Below are 22,201 nucleotides of genomic sequence, written 5' to 3'. Positions count from 1 at the left end.
GTTTATTTTAATTGAACCAATTGGGCCAATGCACCTGTAAACAGTTATTGCTAAAGGAACGTCAAAGACTGGGACATTTATGTCTCAATGATGTAGGCTAAAGACTATTTGATTGATTCAATAAGTGTTCAGGTTGGAGGATATTCCATAAATAAGTATCTGCACAGCCAGTAGGCCTGACGTTTTATATCTTTGTCACTTCTTCAGTGACTGCAGAGCTACAGTGTGTGGCAATGAGTTAATGGGTGGATGAATATGATTAAATGTCCTGACTCATTTGTGAGTCTTTCTTTCATCCATGGGCCCCTTGGTACAGGAATTAATTTGTCAGTTTACCAGACTGAAATGGAGTGAGTACATGAATGAATGGGTTAGTGTAAAGGAGTGAATAGGTGTAACAGTAAAAGTGTGAGCACAGGAAGGAAAGTGAGTTTACATGTGTGAATGAGGGGTAACAGTGACTGAGTGAGTGAATATACGATTTAATGCATGAGTGTACAAGAGTGAATATTGTACTAATGAATGGGTGAGTTCATGAATGAAGGATTGAGTGTACAAATTAGGGTAGAGGGACTGAGTAAGTGTAGGAATGAGTGCATGAGCGTACTGTGTGAATGGTTGGGTACAGGAGTGAGAGAGTGTACAAGTGTAAATGCCTGAAGAACTGTATGAGTGCATACCAAAGGAAATGAGAAAGTTTACAGACATGGGGCAAGTAGGGAAAGAATGAATCAGCGAGTGTACATAAATGAAAGAGTGAACAGGAGAAGGAGCCCAGCACTGAGTGAATGCAGCAGAGAGTGAACAACTATAGGAGTGGGTGCATGAAGCCATGTATGCGGATTGAAACAGTGAGTGCAGGTAGTGTGAGGTAAATGGATGACGTAGTACTTGCTGCCTCATAGAAGCTATTCAAAAACAAATTAAACAACATTTCCTGTATGTGAAATATGTGGTTCTATAAAAAAAGTCACTTGAAATAAGGATGTTAATATTATTACACAGATTGCACAATAATCAAAACAGCAACCTTGTTGTGGGCGGGGAATAGGGTTAACTTTAGATCACTTCAAGACAAACTCAACCTTTGAGGATTCCTCGTTTTTGCAAATACGCTATCATGAATTGTGAAATGTAAATTTTGAATTTGCAGATTACGTCCATGCACCATTAAATAAAACACATTACAATCAATATTATGAATTTGAATAGCTAACTAGAGCAATAAACAGCACCATAAATTAAAGTCAGAAATTAGTAAAACTTAAACTTGATAACAGCATGCCCTACAGCATGATGTGCTTACCGATGAAAATAAGAAAGTCGTATAAAACATTTAGAGTGCATAAAAAAAATTGAAAATACACTAACCATTCACTGCATTCCACAAATTGGAAAATATTATTAGAATTTGTGCGGAATGGCATTTATTTGATGAACTCCGACAAGGTACTAATATGTTTATTTAAAGCCATTGGAAATACATACAGCAGCAAAAGATGTCTGATGGTAAAGTAAATACTTGAATTGAGATACATAAGAGGTAAAAAGACATCATGTACTGCTTAATGCAGCAGCCCAAAGGTAGCTGCTAGCAAAACAAGTACTTCTTAAGAAACATTCTATTCTTATTCTATTCTTCCTTATAACATTGGTAATTTCATGATAGAAACACTGAAAGAATATGCCCATCTGAAGAGGATATAGTGCCACAGAATATAGAACATCACTTTGAACCTAAACTATTTATACCACACACTATCATAATTTAATAGTACTCCAGTGTAAACATGTAGGAGAGTGACTCTTTCTGCAAGGTTAGCCCCCACGTTTTGCCTGATGTGATTTTGAACCATAATTGGACTGGATCCCTGCTAACCACGTTCCCAGTGCAAGATCTCCTTCCCAAACATTGTACCATCATTGGCACCACTTGAGCTACCCATGTATGTCCCTAGGAAATGGTACCCCTGGTACCTAGGGCATGGGTACTGAAGAGGATCCTCGGGGGCTGCAGCAGTGGTTGTGCCACCCTCACCAAGGTTATGCATTCTGCCATTGCAGGCTGCATATCTTGGTGCAGAGAAATCTAAAGAGTTTACATAGCACCCATGCACTGCATGAGATATAGGTAAGTCACCCCTACTGCAGGCATTTAGACCTAAGGCAGAGTGCACTAAATCCTATGTGAGGGCACATCAGCATGAGTAGATATACCCCTGCAATGTCCAGTCTATTCTGAGATATTGTAAGTGCATAGGGAAGCCATAAGGGGTACATGGGCTGGATGCTTGCCAAAACGATTCTCCAGCTCCATGATGGCTTCACTGATTTCTAAGGTGTTTGGTACCAAACATCTTGTCTTAATAAATCCTCATAGATGCCAGTGGTGGATTTATTAATAAATTCACACAGGAGACCTTTTTAGAGGGTCCCCTGAAAACCTACCACGCACTGGTGTGGTCTCTGACGTGTTGTCGCCAGCGGTCACCACCAGACATGATTCTGAGCTCATAGGGTGAGAGCCAGCACTCTCAGAGCAAAGAGTCAAAGCCTGCTCTGGGCAGAGGTGCTTCACACCACCTCCAGAACAGGATGGAATGGGAGGGAAGGTTCACAGGCGATTCCACCTTTGAAATTCATCCCAGGAATCTCCACATAGAGGGGGAAAACAAGCCCCCTTTCCTGCTCCACGTCTGTGGGGAGGAGAGGTGGGACAAGTAGTTAAATTAGGAGGGGGATCCCCACTTATCCTACACCACCTCTATGGCAGGGCAGACGAAGTGAACCCCTCTCCTGAAATTCCACCATCGTATGATAGTAGAGAAACAACCTATCAGGGCTAGGGTAGTGCCCCTTCCCACAGGAAGTGGTCACTAGAGGGTGTAGACACCCTAAAGGTAGGTAGCCCGTTGGCTACAACCTGTCTCTCCTTGTAATGCCCCTAAATTCAGAATTTTGGTGGCACCCTGAGACCTGAACATCGGATTCAATGGACAAGAGAAAACCAGGACAAAGAAGACCCACTGCACGATAACTGAAACCCTGCTGCAGAAGAAAAAGCACCAAACACTGCCTGCTGCCTAAAGGACTCAACCCTCACTGCCTGCTGTGTCATCCTAAACCTGAAACAACTCAAAGAACCCCAGAACAACTCCAGCCTTCAGGAAATCACAGGGAAGCTTCCTTGGAGTAAATGTATCACTCCTCAGCACACCGCAGGCACCGATCCCATGAATTCTGGTTTGCCGACTTGCTACTCCCCGGAAACCTTGATGCATCACCAAAGCAAGAAAGAGTAAAACTGTTTTGGAGAGTCAAGTCTGTCTCCAACCCAAGTTTGAGAGACACCAGGACCTACCGGTGCCATGGAGTACCAAAACCCGGGGTAAAAGACCCCCAACAGCAAACACCAAGAAGAAGAGTCCACACCAGACTCCCAAAACACCAAAAGCAACCACTCATTGAGGGACTTTGAGACACCCGACACCCACTTTCTGAGTGGCCCAGCTGTTCAGAGAGCATCTCTCCAAGTTGCCTGCTGCTGACCGCAAGGACCCCAAGATGCACAATGCCCAGCAGACCTATTTGCTCTGCACCTGGCCCCACTGGCCCTGGCACCAACCAACTGGCTGTGCTGCTGTGGTCAGTACAAAAGGGGGTGGTGATGGACGGAGCATCAGAACCAATCAAACACTCACACCCAGTCAACAGATCTGGGTTTGATCCATCACCGTTCTTTAGCCCACTCTGCCACCCCAGTTCAGACATGGCCATATGCAAATCAGTCTGACCCTGTGCCTCATGGGAACAGTCCAGCCCGAACTGCCAAGCCATGCCTTCCCTGGACCGGAAACAAGCTTCCTAGGACCGGTTTCTGGCATTTCAGCCGTCTTCAGCCAGGCTTGCTTGAATCCAGTGACAAAGTGAGCAAGGGACTCACGTCTGAGCATACCCTGCCAACTTATGGCGAACAAAGCAGTACAAAAGGGGGTGGTGATGGACGGAGCATCAGAACCAATCAAACACTCACGCCCAGTCAACAGATCTGAAACCGGTCCTAGGATGCTTGTTTCCAGTCCAGGGAGGACCTGGCTTGGCAGTTCGGGCTGGACTGTTCCCATGGGGCACAGGGTCAAGACTGATTTGCATATGGCTGGGTTCAAACTGGAATGGCATGGTGAGCAAAAAAACGATGGATTTAGGCCCAGATCTCTGTACTGGGGTGAATGTATGACATTGTTCTGCATTCTGTCCATCAATTGTTGTTTTTGCATTTGTCACCCCGAGTGGGAAGGGTATGCTCAGACGTGAGTCCCTTGCTCTCCATGCCACTGGAATCAAGCTATCCTGGCTGACGAGGGCTGAATGCCCGAAACCGGTCCAAGGATGCTTGTTTCCAGTCCAGGGAGGACCTGGCTTGGCAGTTCGGGCTGGACTGTTCCCATGGGGCACAGGGTCAAGACTGATTTGCATATGGCTGGGTTCAAACTAGAATGGCATGGTGAGCAAAAAAACGATGGATTTAGGCCCAGATCTCTGTACTGGGGTGAATGTATGACATTGTTCTGCATTCTGTCCATCAATTGTTGTTTTTGCATTTGTCACCGTTGTGGGAAGGGTATGCTCAGACGTGAGTCCCTTGCTCTCCATGCCACTGGAATCAAGCTATCCTGGCTGACGAGGGCTGAAAGCCCGAAACCGGTCCTAGGATGCTTGTTTCCAGTCCAGGGAGGACCTGGCTTGGCAGTTCGGGCTGGACTGTTCCCATGGGGCACAGGGTCAAGACTGATTTGCATATGGCTGGGTTCAAACTGGAATGGCATGGTGAGCAAAAAAACGATGGATTTAGGCCCAGATCTCTGTACTGGGGTGAATGTATGACATTGTTCTGCATTCTGTCCATCAATTGTTGTTTTTGCATTTGTCACCCCGAGTGGGAAGGGTATGCTCAGACGTGAGTCCCTTGCTCTCCATGCCACTGGAATCAAGCTATCCTGGCTGACGAGGGCTGAAAGCCCGAAACCGGTCCTAGGATGCTTGTTTCCAGTCCAGGGAGGACCTGGCTTGGCAGTTCGGGCTGGACTGTTCCCATGGGGCACAGGGTCAAGACTGATTTGCATATGGCTGGGTTCAAACTGGAATGGCATGGTGAGCAAAAAAACGATGGATTTAGGCCCAGATCTCTGTACTGGGGTGAATGTATGACATTGTTCTGCATTCTGTCCATCAATTGTTGTTTTTGCATTTGTCACCCCGAGTGGGAAGGGTATGCTCAGACGTGAGTCCCTTTCTCTCCATGCCACTGGAATCAAGCTATCCTGGCTGACGAGGGCTGAAAGCCCGAAACCGGTCCTAGGATGATTGTTTCCAGTCCAGGGAGGACCTGGCTTGGCAGTTCGGGCTGGACTGTTCCCATGGGGCACAGGGTCAAGACTGATTTGCATATGGCTGGGTTCAAACTGGAATGGCATGGTGAGCAAAAAAAGATGGATTTAGGCCCAGATCTCTGTACTGGGGTGAATGTATGACATTGTTCTGCATTCTGTCCATCAATTGTTGTTTTTGCATTTGTCACCCCGAGTGGTAAGGGTATGCTCAGACGTGAGTCCCTTGCTCTCCATGCCACTGGAATCAAGCTATCCTGGCTGACGAGGGCTGAAAGCCCGAAACCGGTCCTAGAATGCTTGTTTCCAGTCCAGGGAGGACCTGGCTTGGCAGTTCGGGCTGGACTGTTCCCATGGGGCACAGGGTCAAGACTGATTTGCATATGGCTGGGTTCAAACTTGAATGGCATGGTGAGCAAAAAAACGATGGATTTAGGCCCAGATCTCTGTACTGGGGTGAATGTATGACATTGTTCTGCATTCTGTCCATCAATTGTTGTTTTTGCATTTGTCACCCCGAGTGGGAAGGGTATGCTCAGACGTGAGTCCCTTGCTCTCCATGCCACTGGAATCAAGCTATCCTGGCTGACGAGGGCTGAAAGCCCGAAACCGGTCCTAGGATGCTTGTTTTCAGTCCAGGGAGGACCTGGCTTGGCAGTTCGGGCTGGACTGTTCCCATGGGGCACAGGGTCAAGACTGATTTGCATATGGCTGGGTTCAAACTGGAATGGCATGGTGAGCAAAAAAACGATGGATTTAGGCCCAGATCTCTGTACCGGGGTGAATGTATGACATTGTTCTGCATTCTGTCCATCAATTGTTGTTTTTGCATTTGTCACCCCGAGTGGGAAGGGTATGCTCAGACGTGAGTCCCTTGCTCTCCATGCCACTGGAATCAAGCTATCCTGGCTGACGAGGGCTGAAAGCCCGAAACCGGTCCTAGGATGCTTGTTTCCAGTCCAGGGAGGACCTGGCTTGGCAGTTCGGGCTGGACTGTTCCCATGGGGCACAGGGTCAAGACTGATTTGCATATGGCTGGGTTCAAACTGGGATGGCATGGTGAGCAAAAAAACGATGGATTTAGGCCCAGATCTCTGTACTGGGGTGAATGTATCCCATTGGGAAAAGTCCAGCCTGAACTGCCAGACGGGGTCCTCCCCGGACTGTAAACAAGCATCTTAGGACCAGTTCTGGGGTATCACCACTTATCACCCAGGATAACTTGATTCCTGTGGCATGGTGTGCAGGGGACCCATGTCTGGGAATACCTGTCCCACTTATGGCAAGAAATGCATAAAGGACAAATGATGAACAGAATGCTCAACAATGTAAAACATTCACCCCCAGTACAGAGATATGGGACTAAATACATCATTTTTTCACTCACAATGCCATTCCAGATTGGACCCAACTATATGCAAATCAGTCTTTACCCTGCTCCCCATGGGAACAGTCCAGTCTGAACCTCCAGGCCAGGTCTTCCCTGGACTGGAAACAAGCATCTTATGACCGGTTTCGGGGTATCACCCCTCATCAGCCAGGATAGCTTGACTCTGTTGGCATGGTGAGCACGGCACACACGTCTAGGCATACCCGTCCCACTTAGGGTGACAAATGCAAAAAGAACAAATGAAGGACAGAGTGCTGAACAATGTCAAAAACTCACCCCCAGTACAGTTGTCCAAGATGAAATTATTTGTTTTTTTGCTCACCATGGCATTCTAGTTTTGACCCAGCCATATGCAAATCTGTCTTGACTCCGCTCCCCATGGGAACAGGCTGACCGGAAGCACCAGGCCAATGACTCCCTGTACCGGAAACGAGCATCCTAGGATCGGTTTCAGGGATCACCCCTGATCAGCCAGGATAGCTGGACTCCAGTGGCGTGGTGAGCACGAAATCCATATATGGGCATATCCGTCCCACTTAGGATGAGAAATGCAAAAAGAACAAATGATGGACGGAATGCTGAATACTGTCAGGACATGGCCTGGCAGTTCGGGCTAGACTGTTCCCATGGGGGGGCAGAGTCAAAACTTATTTGCATATGGCTGGGTCTAAACTGAGGTGTCGTGGTGAGCAAAGAAATGATAGATTTCGGCCCAGATCTCTGACTGGGGGTGAGTGTTTGACATTGTTTAGCATTCCATCTACCAATTGTTCTTTTTGCAAGTTACAGAATTTTGCCATTAGTGTGATACATATGCCAAGTGTATATGTGAAAAAGTACCTCTCGGATTGTCAGGGCAGCATTTTGTCATGATTTCCAGCCTCCCAAATGCCAGGGATGTTCACCCTTGCAACAAGAATGACCTTCAATGTGCCACTGACAACATTTGGCATAGGTTCAACCATGCCAAAAATGTTCTCCAATATGCCAGCAAGTTTCCATGGATGCAGCTATGTCAGGAATTACTTCCAGCACCAGCATTTTGTCATGGGTGTTCCTATACACCAAGTGTAATCTGTAATGTGCTCTGGTTTGCCAGTATTTTGTCAGAGGTGCCTGCTATGTGAAGAAATGCCAGAACCATGCTTGCCTATTTAAAGCAAGGATTTTATTCAGTATGACAAGGCCAACGACAGACTCGCTAGCATAACACCACATTCTCAATCATTCTCACTCAGATTCATTCATTCATTCACAATCATTCACAATCACTCACTCTAACTCTGGCTCACCCACTCACACTCACTTGTACTCACACATTCATTCTCACTCAGTCTCACTTGTTCTCCGTCACCCTGGCTTACTCATTAATTCACACTCACTAACCTTCATTCTTACTGTCGCTCACTCATACTTTCTCACTCACTTGCACTCAATCTTATTCTCACTCACTCATTCTAACTTATTCTCACTCACTCTGAAACCAGCTCATTGTCACCCACTCTCACGCATTGCAGATCTACTAAGATATGTAATTGCTGCTCTTTTCCCCAGTGCTGATGAACAAACAGGCTGCCTAGTACCACACACACGCACACAGACACACACACAAACACACACACGCACGCACGCACACACACACACACCCCTTCACACTATTTTGTAAAGGTGTGTGCATGATATCTAGCATAGGTTTTGTACTGAAAGGGTACTCTTACAGCACAAAATATTATGTCTAGACATACTTTAAAACTTCCTACACATTACATGTGTGCTGTACAGTGCAATGTGTGAAAGGTTAAAAGAAATTAAAACATGTATTTCTCCAACTTACAGCCTGCCTCAAAGAAGAAATATTTTTGGGGCACCCCCCCCATCTCCCAGTTTTAATGGCTAGAGCTTTGCATTAGAAACCATGAGTTTTAGCACAGAAATGCAAAAGTACCACCCATAGCACACTTCCTTGATGCAAAGTAGAGCAAATCAGCAGAAAGCTCAATTTGTGCTACTATAAAGCTTTGCCCTGTAAAGTAAATACTTTATCAAGACTTTGTGGCAGGTTGTGTCACTTTTGTGACTTTTCACTGGTGCAAAGTCTTGATAAATCTGTCTCTCCCTCTCACTTACTTTCATGCACACCCAAACATGCTCACATATACAGGTACATGTACACACACACACATGGGCTCTCTCATGCAAACACACAATCACCCACATGCACACAACATACGTTTTTCAGAATTTTATTTTATGTACCACGGCTGCCATGAAGGTCCTGTTCCAGCTTCTGATATTTAATTTTTAATTACACTAATAGTGAATCAAACACTGTTATTCACTATTAGAATAAGTAGAAATGAGCAGAAAAGGAGAGGCGGGCCCTGGCGCCAATAAGGAGGACACTTCTGTGTTCCTGGCATTGATGTTGCCACCGCTAAGGCCAGGGGCGGCAAAAGCATTGCCAATGGTTGCAAGGGGGCAAATCAGATGTCGCAGTTTCGACCCCTATATGACGACCATGGACACTATGACCTTTTGAGAGCAACGTGTATAATATCTTTCAGTATCATTTAGTAAATTAAGTAAAGTTCTTAACAAGGCATGAAAGTAATTATTTTCCATTGTTAAGCGTCCCAACATGGGTCAAAGATCAAATGTTTGCTAATTGCACAATAAATGTTTCGTATTACACTAAATAGTTGTTAGGGGATGTCTTGCTTTTTCTGTGGCAAGACCCTTGGTCATGATCTATTGGCCTTAATAAAATCAGTTGGGATCGAGACCTGCAATAAAATAAGAACATCTTCCTGTTAACCAAATTACGTTACATTGTATTTTAAGAGGCTCAAATAAGAACGAATTACTTCATTAGCAATTGTAATCTTAAATAGGGCACACACATTTGGAAAAAATACAGAAAATACACCTTATTGACCAGGGTTAGTAGGTTGCTATGTTAAGAATTCTGTGAAAACGTTTTTATTGAGATGGTGTTTGCCCTAAAATTGGTACGCTAGTCGGAACCACGAGGGCTCCACAAAAGTGATGTAGAGTTATATAGAGTGGCATAGAGTTGAATGCAATAATGTGGACTGGAGTAGAGTAAAGTGGAATAGGGTAGAGGAGCGTACAGTAGAGTGGAATAAAGTGGAGTGATGTAGATTGGAGCTGTGTAGAGTAGAGTGGCATAGAATGGTGCAGAGTCGAGTGGTGTAGAGTGGTAGAGTGTGACATTTTGTGGAGTGGAGTGACTTGGAGTAGAGTGGAATGGCGTACAGTGGTGTAGAATAGAGTGGCATAGAGAAGAGTGGAATGGCATGCAGTGGACTGGTACAGAGGGGAATGGCATAGAGTGGAGTGACATAGAAATGAAGTGGTGTTGAGTGGAGTGCCATACTGTGGAGTGGTGTGAAGTGGCATAGAGTAGAGTGGAGTGGCATCGAGTAGAGCAGAGTAGTATACAAAAGAGTGGCATAGAGTAGAGTGGTGTAGACTAGAGTGCTATAGAGTGCCATTGTGTTGAGTGATGTGAAATTGAGTAGAGCGGAGTGAAGTGGAGTGGTGTACTTTGAAATAGAGTGCTGTAGAGTGACTTAGAATGGAGTAAAGTGGCATAGAGTGCAATTAAATGGCATAGAATAGAGTGGGTTAGAGTGAGAGGCAGAGAGTGGAGTGGCATAGAGCGGCATATCGTAAAGTGGAATAGAGTGGAGTGGCATAAAGTACAGTCTCCTAGAATGGTGTGGCTTAAAGTAGCATGGATTAGAGTGGTGTGAAGTAGAGTGATGTAGAGTACAGTAGAGAGGTGTGGCTCACTAGTTAGAGGCGGCAGACCCGTAAGCAGAGAATCGGCCAGGGACCAGGGTTCAATTCCCGACGCGGCAGGGTCGTGGACCAGTGTCAAAATGGACTCGATAATTCTCGCCTCGGTACCTACTCTAACCAGGAACACACTCGGCAACTCTGGGCATTAAGCTTGCCTCATCTCTACAACGGCCCCCCACAGACGCCGGGGATGCCTGGTTTCACCTTGGAGATACCCAGAAAGGGACCATCTCACAGGGATAGCCAGGACGGGTTCCCCAGCGGTCTACAGCGCCGGGACGCCCCGTTGCTGGGGCAGCTGTGCGCTTTACAAGTCCACAACACACATACAGTGGCGTAAAGTTGAGTGGCATAGAGAAGAGTGGAGTAGCTTAGAGTGGAGTGGTGTAGAATAGAGTGGCATAAAGTAATAGAGTAATGCGACACTGAAAGCATTGAGTTGAGTGGCGTAAAGTAGAGTGGCATTGTGTGGATGGGAGTGCCGTAGGATACAGTTGAGTGGCATAGGAAGAGTGGCAAAGAGTAGAGTGGAGTAGAGTGGTGTAGAGTGGCATAAAATAGAGAGGAATTGTGTAGAGCACGTGGCATAGAATAGAGAGGATTGGTGCAGAGTTGAGAGGTGTAGAGTAGATTGGAATAGCATAGAGTTGAGAGGAGTGAAGTGGAAGAGAGTAGAGTGGCATAGAGTAGCTTGGAGTAGAGTGGCTTAGAGTGGTGTTGAGTAAAACGGCAAGAGTACTATTTTGTGAAGTAAGGTGGTTAGGAACAGAGTAGAGTGATTTAAAGTAGAGCAGAGTGGTGTAGAGTAGAATAGAGTAGCATAGAGTAGAGTGGTGTGGAGAACAAATGGTGTGAAGTGGTATGAAGTGGAGTGACATAGAGTGGAGTGGAGTGGAGTAGAGTAGAGTAGAGTGTCAAAGAGTGGGGTGGAATGTAGTAGAGTGGTGTGCAGTAGAATGGCGTGAAGTAGAGTGGAGTGGTGTATAGTGGCATGAAGTGGATTAATCTGAGTGATATAGCGTGGCATAGAATAGAGAGGCACAGAGTAGAGTTATGTAGGGTAGAATGCCATAAAGAGGTGTAGACCCGAGTGAAGCAACAGAGTGGCAAAGACTAGAGTGACATAGAGTAGAGTGGTGTAGAGTGCCATAGAATGGCAATTTGTGGAGTGGAGTAGCATAGAATGGCGTAAAGCGGAATGGCATAGAGTGGCATTGAGTGGAGTGGTGTAGAGCTGCATGGACTGGGTTAGAGTAGAAGCATGGTGTGGAGTGGCATAGAGGAGAGTGGTGTAGAGTGATGTGGCATAGAGTAAATTGGTGTAGAGTAAAGTGGCTTAAAGTGGAATGATGTAGAGTGCCGTAAAGTGGCAATGTGTGAAGTGGAGTGGGTTCCAGTAGAGAGGAGTGAGATTAAGTGGCATAGAGTAGAGTGGCATGGAGTACAGTGATGTAAAGTAATGAGGCATGGAGTGGAATGGTGTAAGGTGGAGTACCTTAGAGTGGAGTGGCGTGTAGTGGTGTAGAGTAGAGTGGCAATGAATGCCGTTGAGTGGCATTGTGTGGAGTAGAGTAGCATGAAGTGGTGTATATTAGAGTGGTATACAGCAGAGTAGAGAGGAGTGGTGTGGTGTAGAGTGGAGTAGAGTTGCTTAGAGTGGTGTAGAGTGCAGTAGAGCGTCATAGAGTGGAACTGAGTGTTAAAGAGTAGAGTGACATAGAGTGGAGTGGCGTAGAGTGGCATAGAGTAAAGTGGCTTAGAGTGGCATAGAGTAGGGTGGCATAGAGTGCAGTAGAGTAAACTGGTGAGGAGTAGAGTGGCGAGGAGTAGCGTAGAGGAGAGTGGAGTTGCATAGAGTGGAATGGTTTACAATAGAGTGCTGTAGAGTAGAGTGGCATAGAGTAGGGTAGAGTGCAGTGGCGTAGTGTAGACTGGCACAGTGTAGACTGGCGTACAGTAGAGTGCTATTGAGTGCCAGTGTGTGGAATGCTGTGGTGTAGAGTAGAGTAGAGTGGTGCAGTGTGGAGTGGCATACAGTGGAGTGGTGTATAGTAGAGTGGAGTGCCATTCTGTGTAGTGGAGTGGCATACAGTGAAGTGGTGTAGAGTAGAGTAGAGGGTTGTAAAGTACAGTGGCACACAGTAGAGTGCCACAGAGTTTCATTGCATATAGTGGAGTGCTATAAAGTAGAGCCATAGAATAGAGTAGAGCGGTATGGAATGGAATGGCATGAAGTGGCATTGTACGGTGTGGAGTAATGTGCAGTGGTGTAGAGCAGAAAAGAGTGGCCCAGAGTGGTGTAGGGTATTGATTAGAGCGGTGTGAAGTCAAATGTCCAGAAATAGAGTACAATGGAGTGGCAGAGAATAGAGTGGCATAGAGTGGAGTGGTGTAAAGTAGAATGGAGGGTCATGGAGTAAAGTGGAATCGTGTAGAGTAGAGAATTGTAGAGTGGCATATTGTGGAGTGAGGTAGAGTAGAGTGGCGAAGAGTAAAGTTGCGTAGAGTGGAGAACAGTAGAGTAGAGTGGCACAGAGTAGTCCAGTTGTGGATGTAACTAAAACATCAATAGAAATTGCAAATGGTGTGAAAGCAACATAAATAAGCAATATGCCTGTGTAGGAAAGCACATTGCACATCCAGGAATAATACTGAAAACGCTTATAAAATAAATTTAAAAAGGTGCATTGCAAAAAGACGAGGAAGAAAACATGTACTTGGTTCATGGTGCTGGGAGTGAGCTAACACAAGAAAGGAAGGAAGCCTCTGGGAGCAAAGCAAACAACAGATTATAAATTAGAGTGACAATGAAAAAAAGGAATGGTATGCTGTGAGCGGGTTGTAAGTCTACTGAATTGTAAGCAATGCATCTCGCAGCACAGCGCATGCGCTATCAGAATCAGAATTAATATTTTCCCTTCTAAATGTGCACAAAATGAATACTACATGACAGTATGCTTCGTAGCATAGGGGTGTTTAAATTGCAGAATCTGGACAGCATTAGCTATATTATAAGTTTTGGAACACATACTAGGCACGGTCAGCAAGTTTGTGTACAGGCACTTGAACGGGTTACTATAAACACCACTTGAGTTAAAGTATGAAAAATTATTTCCATCCTTATTTTTCACAGTCTCAAGTTATTGTTGGCAAAAATAACAAATGCCAAAAATAAGTGCGAACAGACGTTCCATATGTTCATTATAAAAGATGATATGTACCGCGAACATGACAGACAACCATTATAATAATGTCACACCTGTCTGCTAAAGTGAAGAATTAATTACACGACTTGTAGATATTCTTAAACAGGCTGAGATTAAAAAAAAGTGCGAAAATGAACACAGAGGTTCAAAATACAAATGTTTCCAGTAACAATGTTCCTGATGGATAGTCACTGCCGCACTTACATTGAGGATAATAAACCCACATAGCCATGCAGCAATTTTGCTAACAGCCATTATCCATTCCTATAACTGGGGAATATCACATGGCATCAATGCTCTTCCAGGTTTGAAATTTCCAATGTTTACCACCTGATGTAGTAGGATAAACACAAGGTGAACAGTCTCATGAATTGGCTGCTTAAGATCATGTGGCACTCCAGAGTTGGGATCAGCCTGAAGGGACCAGACATGCACAACTCCTCAGCTCTGCTGAAAGGCCGAGATGGACTAGGAGAGAACAGCATCCTTCATTCAAGCTGTGGTGTACGTCGTTCAAGATTTTGACAGTGTCAGTTTGAATGCTGCAGCTGTCGCAAGAGCAGGATCAATAGTCTACCCAAAAATGTTCCTTGATGGAAAAAGACATACATTGATGGGAGGAGCACATTCTAATTGCTTTCCCAAGACAAAATAAGTTGGATACAGGCCTAAAGTTGGAGAGGAGATTGTAGTAGAGGCTTTGGGGCAGATTTACAAGCTCCTTGCGCCACTTTTGCGTCACATTTAACATGGGAAAAGTGACGCAAAAGTGGCGCAAGGGGCTTGTAAAACTGCCCCTTTGTTTCTTACAATAAGGATTAGTTGGGCAGTTATAAAGAGATCAGAAGGGGTTCCTGGGGTCATACTAAGCATTTTCATTGTTTACGCCCGGTGTAAACAATGAAAGTGCGCTCTAGTAGGATAAAAGGGCTGCCCCCAGGGCATTTGAGAACTCGCGCTGCCCTGGGGGCAAAGCATTCAGGTGAAAACACCGTGGGGCTTACTTACAAGCGCCTTTCGCCTCCGGTGCATCGCTTGTTTATATACTCCCGTGTTTTCACAGTGCAGGTGGCACATGCCTGCACTTTTACAAGGGATTATAGATCCTCTTGCAGACGGGTGCCATCATTGACCTATAAGGTGGCGCACTGTGAGTGTGCCCCCTGAGAGCCTCTTTGCCTCTGCGCCCACGTCTGTAATATGGCAGGGGCGCAGAGGCAAAGGAATTCCCTCATTTGCATAGGGCACACCCATATGCAAATGAGGGGACGCCCCCTGAAGGCAGCGCTGGAACTTAAAGCGCACCAGCGCTATCGGTATTACTGAAGGGGACGCACAAGTTTCTGCGCCCCCTTCAGTAACAACAAAGAGCACGCAAAGCTGGTGCAAACGCCCGTTGCGCCCCCGGGGCACTTACTGTAATATAGCCCCTGGGTGGCAAAGACTTTATACTTGCACACCAAGCCTTTCTGAAGTGGTGTAAATGTCTTAAATGCAGTTCACAAGGAGTCTGTTCAAGAAGTGATTGGTTGGCTTGGGGTGTTTTAAGATGTTCGAGGGTTCATCCTTGCTGAAGCATGAGAAAGTACATATTGATAGTCTTAGTAGGTAGTATTTTCTTTGAAGTTTAGTTGAATGTCATAATATCTCTGAGATTTTTTGTATGAAATAGGAAAGACAATCAGTACATTTAGTGACTGAACTGCAAATTGTTCATTAATGTAAGGTGAACACTAATAGCGATGTCTATTTGTGCGTGCATTAAGTTAGTTGGCTTTTGTCGTGAAAATAGATCTTTTGTTCTGCGTTTTCGATATTTCAGCCTAGGTTAAAGTATAATGCATTCAGAGCTGTGCAGTTTATTTTCTGTGCAGTGGCGGCCCGTGGAAGGAGTGCTGCGGGGCGGTGGGGCGGGCGGGTGAGGAGCAGGGTGGGGGCTAGTAAACTAAGGAATACGACCCAACAGAGGTAAGTAAACAAATAAATAAATAAAACGAATTTCATTGTGCACGCTGCATTGCCAAATGCAATGCAGCGCGCGCAAATACATTTGTTTTATTTATTTATTTGCTTACTTACCTCCGTTGGGCCGTATTCCGTAGTTTACTACCCCCCACCCTGCTCCTCCCCCACCCCGCCCCACCGCCCCACAGCACTCCCTCCATGGGCTGCTACTGTTTCTGTGTTAAGGAATTCTCTTAGTTTTATACATTTTCCTGTAAAGCACATTTGTCTTCTATGTTGTGGTTTTTTTTTTATATTGAGAGATGCTATGGGGACTATAATTGATGGTGATGCTATTATATATACTGTAGTGTCAATGTCAGCCATTGGTCTGGATAGGCAGAATTTCTTTATAAAAAAGATCTGTAACGCCGTAGTAGTATGTTGGTTTCGTTGGCGAGGCCAGTTGTTCAGGAGTTATGAGTCGTGGATAGCAGAAGAGTGGTACTAGATATTGAAAAGGGAATAGCATTAATTCCGATTAGAGGAGTGAAGCTGATCGCTCTCTGTTCCGCAAATACAAGATCCATGATTCATCTTTTGTTGTACCGGAAGCACAGAATACTGGGGAAATTTATGTCAATATCATGAAACTCCCAAATGCTAAGAAAGGTTTTCTTTTGGAATTGCCCCATGTCAAGTTATTTGGCAACAACATTAGGCAAAGAGCTAGCCATTCATAGAAATCATCATTAAAGTATCTTAGAGTTTATGGGATTTTTAATGGGTATATGGCGTTGTATGTGGGATATGGATAATGCAGAATTAAGGCATTTAAGATGTGAATGACGGCAATACCTCCCCATTTTTGATTTCTGTCTTCGAGTATCGTGGCGCATTCCAAAGAAACTAGTAAATTCGAGCTGGCTTGGCAGTGGATATAGGTATGAATTTGGCAATTTAATATGATCAAGATAACCTTGAATTGTGCATTTTAGTGTCCAGGAGCCACTGTGGCAATATCAGGGTAGTGGAGATATGATCCTGTCAATGTTGTGAGAGAGGTGTTTTGCTGTAGCCTATTTAAATATTTCCAAAGGTTTTCCTAGGAAACTTGGGAAGACTCAAGTAGAGACAGTTGAATCCAGTCTAGTACTGACTGTACACTGGCAGTAATAACCAATGACCGAGACTCGATGAACAGAGCACCAAAATGTACTTGTATTTTTAGGGACAAAACACAAGTTGAAAAAGAGGGTAGATTTAAGGATATACAGAAAATGAAATGAATGAACGAAGGAATTACATATTTAAAACATAATACAGCTAACAAACTAGAGTTTCCCATCTCTAGAGCAGAAAAATATCAAGGATGAGAAAGGATTAGACAAATATCTAGGTATCTTTTTTGCAATTGCAAGATAATTAGACTCAGATTTGATATGCAAAGGAAGATTGTTCCACAGCAGTACCAAAAGATATCAAAGATCGACTAACTATGGTCTCTAGGAATTATGAAAATACTACCTGAAGTAGAGTGTATAGCCCAATTTGTCTGATCGAGCAGCTCCGAAGAATTGATGAACTGAGAAATTTGCCTGTTGACTTCCGCCTTCTAAAATTTAGGCAGCAAAAGGCAATAAGGAAATGAGACAAAGGTTACTGAGATCAGATAGATTTGCAGATGTTTGTGGAGTAATGGAACTAGCAATTCTTGTTTCTGACTAGAAGAAACAGAGGCAGTTCAGAACAGGAGCAACTTTGCTAGAAACCAGACGTACAATATAAGATGGGTTGAGATCCAGAGATAGACCTGATTTTGTTTGACAAAAAAGTTGTGCATTTCTGATTACAGACACAAGTTCGAAATCGGTGGAAAAAATGCTACTTTGATTCTTGGACACCAATGGAGAAAGAAGAGCGATCTCCTAACGAACTTGTAGTCATGGAAACAATTGAAAGCATGATTCCGAATTTTGTTATCAAACAATAGAGAGAGATAATCACACAAAGATTGGGATGGTAAAATAGTAGTCGATGGATGAGTAGGAGTGCAGAGGTACTCATTCTTGCACAGACATGTTGTGCAGATGGACATTGTGCTGTCCCAAGATAGCACATCTACTGTAGAAATGGTGAAGCAGAGGAATTAACTCTTCATCCCCAAGATTAAAAAAATAGGTGAATCAGTATGAATATTTTCCCTTCTAAATGTACACAAACGTAATACTATGACAGTGTGCTTTATAGCAGAATAGTGGTGTTAAATTAAAGTATCTGGACAGTATTAGCTATTTTATAAGTCTTGGAATACATACTAGGCCGGGCCAGCAAGTTGGGTACATGCTTTTATAAGCATTATTATAAGGACCACACTAGTTAAAGTATGAAACTAATTTCTGTCATTATTTTTCACAGTCTCAAGACATTCACTGGCAATAATAACAACAGGCAAAGATACAAAAAATAAGTGTGAAAAGACCTTCAATAGGTTGATTATAAAAGATATGTACCACGATCATGACAGAAAACCATTATAATAATTATCACACCTGTCTGTTAAAGTGAACAATTAATTTCACAACTTTTAGATATTTCTAAGCATGTGAGATTTAAAAAAGTAAAAAAATGAACACACATTTTCAAAATGCAAATGTTTTTAATTTTTTTAGTGTATTCAGAGATTTCCATTAACAATGTTCCTCAAGGATAATATATGCCGCATTTACTTTGTAGATAGTAAACCAACATAACTATACAGCTATTTTGCAAATTCAATATAAAAAATATTACGGAGTGCAAATCATTTAAGAGGAACTTGAAACACCATTACAATGTATTTTTTTATAATTTTGAGGGATGAGATGCTGTGCTGCTTTTATGGTACTGTCTCGCCCCTTCTGTACCCCCCTCTGGCCCGACTAATCGAAGGATCTTATTTTACTCTGCATTCCATTCTTTGATGTTGCAAATATGATACAAATATCTATGTTTCGAAAGTGTTTTCTCTATCAGGATGGCTCATAGGCCTCTCTAGAAATGACTGTTTTTTTTTACCTTGCTACCAAAGTCAATCTCTTGAACACACACGCTTTACAGGTTTGCAACATTGTTTAGGGCAGACCTTCTCGGTATTGGACCTTGCAACTTTGCCCGCTAGTAGATCTATTTCTTCATTCACTCTCAATAATTTTCAATCTAGTAATGCAGCTAGGACTGTGGACAAGATATAGATCTTGGCGGGATTACTGTCCTCACTCCACGGCAGAGTTTCCAAGTACTACGTCAAGCTGACGGAATCCCACCCGCCCTATTTAGAAGTACGCTGGCTATCTCTACGTCCACCTCCACAGAGTGTTTCCCACCACATACGCGTCTCACCACTGCTGACAGGGTGGACTCCTCTGCTGGCGAATAGCACTCCATTGCCGTCAGGACGGCGGGGTTGAGCTTAGCCTATTTATTTCTCACAGTTGTGCTGGCAGTGTTCTAGCGGCGGTTTGTTGATGGAGGGATTCCGTCGTGGGACGTGGTCAACAATGGACTAGGCCAGTGGCTGTAGGATGGATCCTAGCATCACAGACCTGATGTGATTTGCTTAATTGTTTACTCCTGCACATCACACTATGAAACACACTCCATTTCAGACGATGATCCTTACTCATTCCAGCTCAGCAGAACTTCACTTCGTAGCAGAGCACTTTACCACTGATTTCAGGGGTTTTCTGGTTTTTGCTCTTTGTTTTATGTTCATTTACTTATTTTTCTTTGTAATCTTGTGAATCATTTAATTTATTTAAATTCATTATCTCAAAATGTCAGGGAAGAAAAATACCTGTTTATTTGAGGGTGAATTGTCAGTCATGGTTGATGAAATCATTACAGTAGAGTCACAATTGTGTGATGCCCAAGTATAAATGACATCTATAGCACACAAAAGGCAAATGTGGGCCAGAATAGTTGACAGTGTGAATGATGTAGCAAACAGCCTGCACACACAGGAGGAAGTTAGAAAGAGGTGAAACAACCTGTGGGAGAGAGTGTGTTCCCTGGCCTCCAATATTCATCTAGTGACCCAGATGACAGATGGTGGTTCTACCCCTTACAACTCTTTACCTGAGAGGAGAAGGTCTTGCAGATCCTACATCTTGAGGGCTTGACAGGAATCCCTGGTGGAGTGGAGACCGGTACATTAGACTTTTCAAGGTGTCACTAAACCTAAATATCCTGTTTGCTTTGAAATTAGCTGTTGCTAATGTGTTTTTGCAAATTTCCTTTAACATACAAGCCTAAATATATCAGTAACATCTTGTTTGGCTTGTTTGTTTGAAATTATTGTGTTGATGGTAAGATAACAGGTTTCAATCTCCATTACATTTCACATGATGTTATGGTGCTTGTAAACGTTTGTATAAGAAATAACATATATGTGTTTCTAAGAGTAAATGTCTGTTCTCTATGTACTGCAGATTTTCCCAGGGTATGTTCAAGCCACAATTTTGCAAGTGTTGTGAATGTATCATTGAAATAACTACAACAACCATGGTGCCTTGTTTCTGATTTGTGAACATCATATTGCAATCTAATTTTGCTCATTCTCCCTTTTCAAACTTTTCTCACATATGATAAAGTGTCATTTATAGATCAATCCCTCTTTAATGCTCCTTTTTGAAAATTGTACATCTTGAAGTTTTGAATGTTGCCCTTTTCTTGTCATGTAATTGAATTGATGTCAATGTTTGCACAAATCAAAGTTTGTTGATCAAACAAATTTAGGTATGTAAATTTGTAGGCTGAATATCAGTGCTATATGTGACAAATTTACTCTGCACTGTTAATATGAGGACGTAAGCTAAATATCCATCTAAGTTGTGTTAATGTCTGTTCTTTAGCCTGCAAGACCTTGTATTGGTAAATTTCACATTTCTCCTCTTTACCGTGTTGTGTTGAATGGTTGGTGCATATCATGTATATTTACATAATATTTTTTTACATTTCAGGACATCTTCTTACCTATGTATGTGAAATTTTTTATATGAAATTTAAACTGCTTGTGTAACTAATTAAAATCCCACAGAAATGAATAATCATGATATTGATTTCCTTTTCCCTTTTAGGTTGCTATATTTTTGGCTTACAACTCATTGTATATGTAATCCACATTTTTACATTTATAATTGATCCAACAGTCAGAGCACGTGGCGCACCATCTGCCACTGAGGAAACCGCCACTCCATTGCAGGATCAAGCCTCCAGGGATGACTACACTCCTGACAGTCCGTATGAAGAGAAGCGGTCTGGTTAATCTGGACTGCTTGGGCAGACGGCTCCAGTGTGTCTCACTCGGACCACACCTGCACCTCCCACCCCAGCTGTTACAACACTGCGGCTCAAGGATACCTCAACTTTCTGTGTCCAAACCAATGCCATGCCAATCTTGTTCCCCCCAATCCTGGTTGCTGTTGATACACCACCATCTACAGTTCATCCAGGGATCAGTGGGATGGGGTACACTGGGTGAAGGCCACAGGGTAGTGGGGGTACGGGTCATGGGATGGACACTGTGGGCCAGCATAGTGAGGCCACTGGGTTGACTGTCACTCAGGCCCCTTCAACCAAGTCTTGGGATCCCTCCATCAGTCCCAAGACATGATGGGCCAGGTCCTCACAGATATACAGGACATGAAGCAGTTGCAGAGGGAGCACAATGTACAGATGGAGAATCTGAACTCCAATTTGGGCTGTTGCAGGATATTTACACCCATATGTACAAGCCTTTTCCAGCACCATCTTACCATTTCTGTGGTCCAACAACATCTGGACTAACTACATCTGCCTCAACCACAGAAAGGGAGACCCTGCCACAACAGGAAAGACCTGCACCCACTTCAGTCCTGCAACTGTGGATTCACTAGTCACCCGCAGGAGCACACTTTCATCCGGATCACCAGGAGAGGATGGCAAGACCACCACCTCCAAGAGATACAGAACCCAATTTCTTCCAGTGTGTGTCTACCACTCACTCTGTGGACTATCTTCTGGACACATTTACATTTCTGATGCCAGTCGTATTTTGGACATTGGACTTCAAACTATTTTGGTTCTTCAATATGGTTTAATTCACCATGACTGACTTTTCCTTTTTTGGTCTGCATCCTGTTTTGGTTTATTTTGTTTTCTTTAATAAAAGTAAGACTAACAAAGTCAAAGACTGGTGTTGTAGTCCTTTTCTGTATTTCTTCATTTTTTTCTTTCCATCATCAATTAGAAAATGTGAACAATCAAATTATTGTTTTTTATTAATGAATTAGAAGTAGGTAATGTTTGGCATACATTTCTACCATGACAATATAATACAAAGACCAACAACTAATAAAGTAGTAGTTTATTAAATTTGAAGAAGATTGGTCTGTCTATATCTTCTTAAACAAAACAAACTAGACATAATA

At 43.6% G+C, this 22,201-nt stretch overlaps 1 long non-coding RNA gene across 1 annotated transcript in view; it reads left to right on the top strand.

Moving 5' to 3' along the window:
• The window catches only part of LOC146831423 (uncharacterized), a 29,559-nt gene extending 7,598 nt beyond the window's left edge, over nt 1-21,961 (top strand). The window contains exon 2 of the long non-coding RNA XR_014961287.1: nt 20,942-21,961. This is a non-coding gene — a long non-coding RNA (uncharacterized LOC146831423). The remainder of the gene's footprint in view (nt 1-20,941) is intronic.
• Nucleotides 21,962-22,201: the final 240 nt, after the last annotated feature.

This window comes from Triturus cristatus, chromosome 5_1 (assembly GCF_964204655.1).
Source record: "Triturus cristatus chromosome 5_1, aTriCri1.1, whole genome shotgun sequence".
In the NCBI taxonomy this organism is placed as follows: Eukaryota; Metazoa; Chordata; class Amphibia; order Caudata; family Salamandridae; genus Triturus; species Triturus cristatus.
The sequence above is the reverse complement of the archived record's forward strand: the minus strand, read 5'-3'. Positions and strand labels throughout refer to the sequence as shown.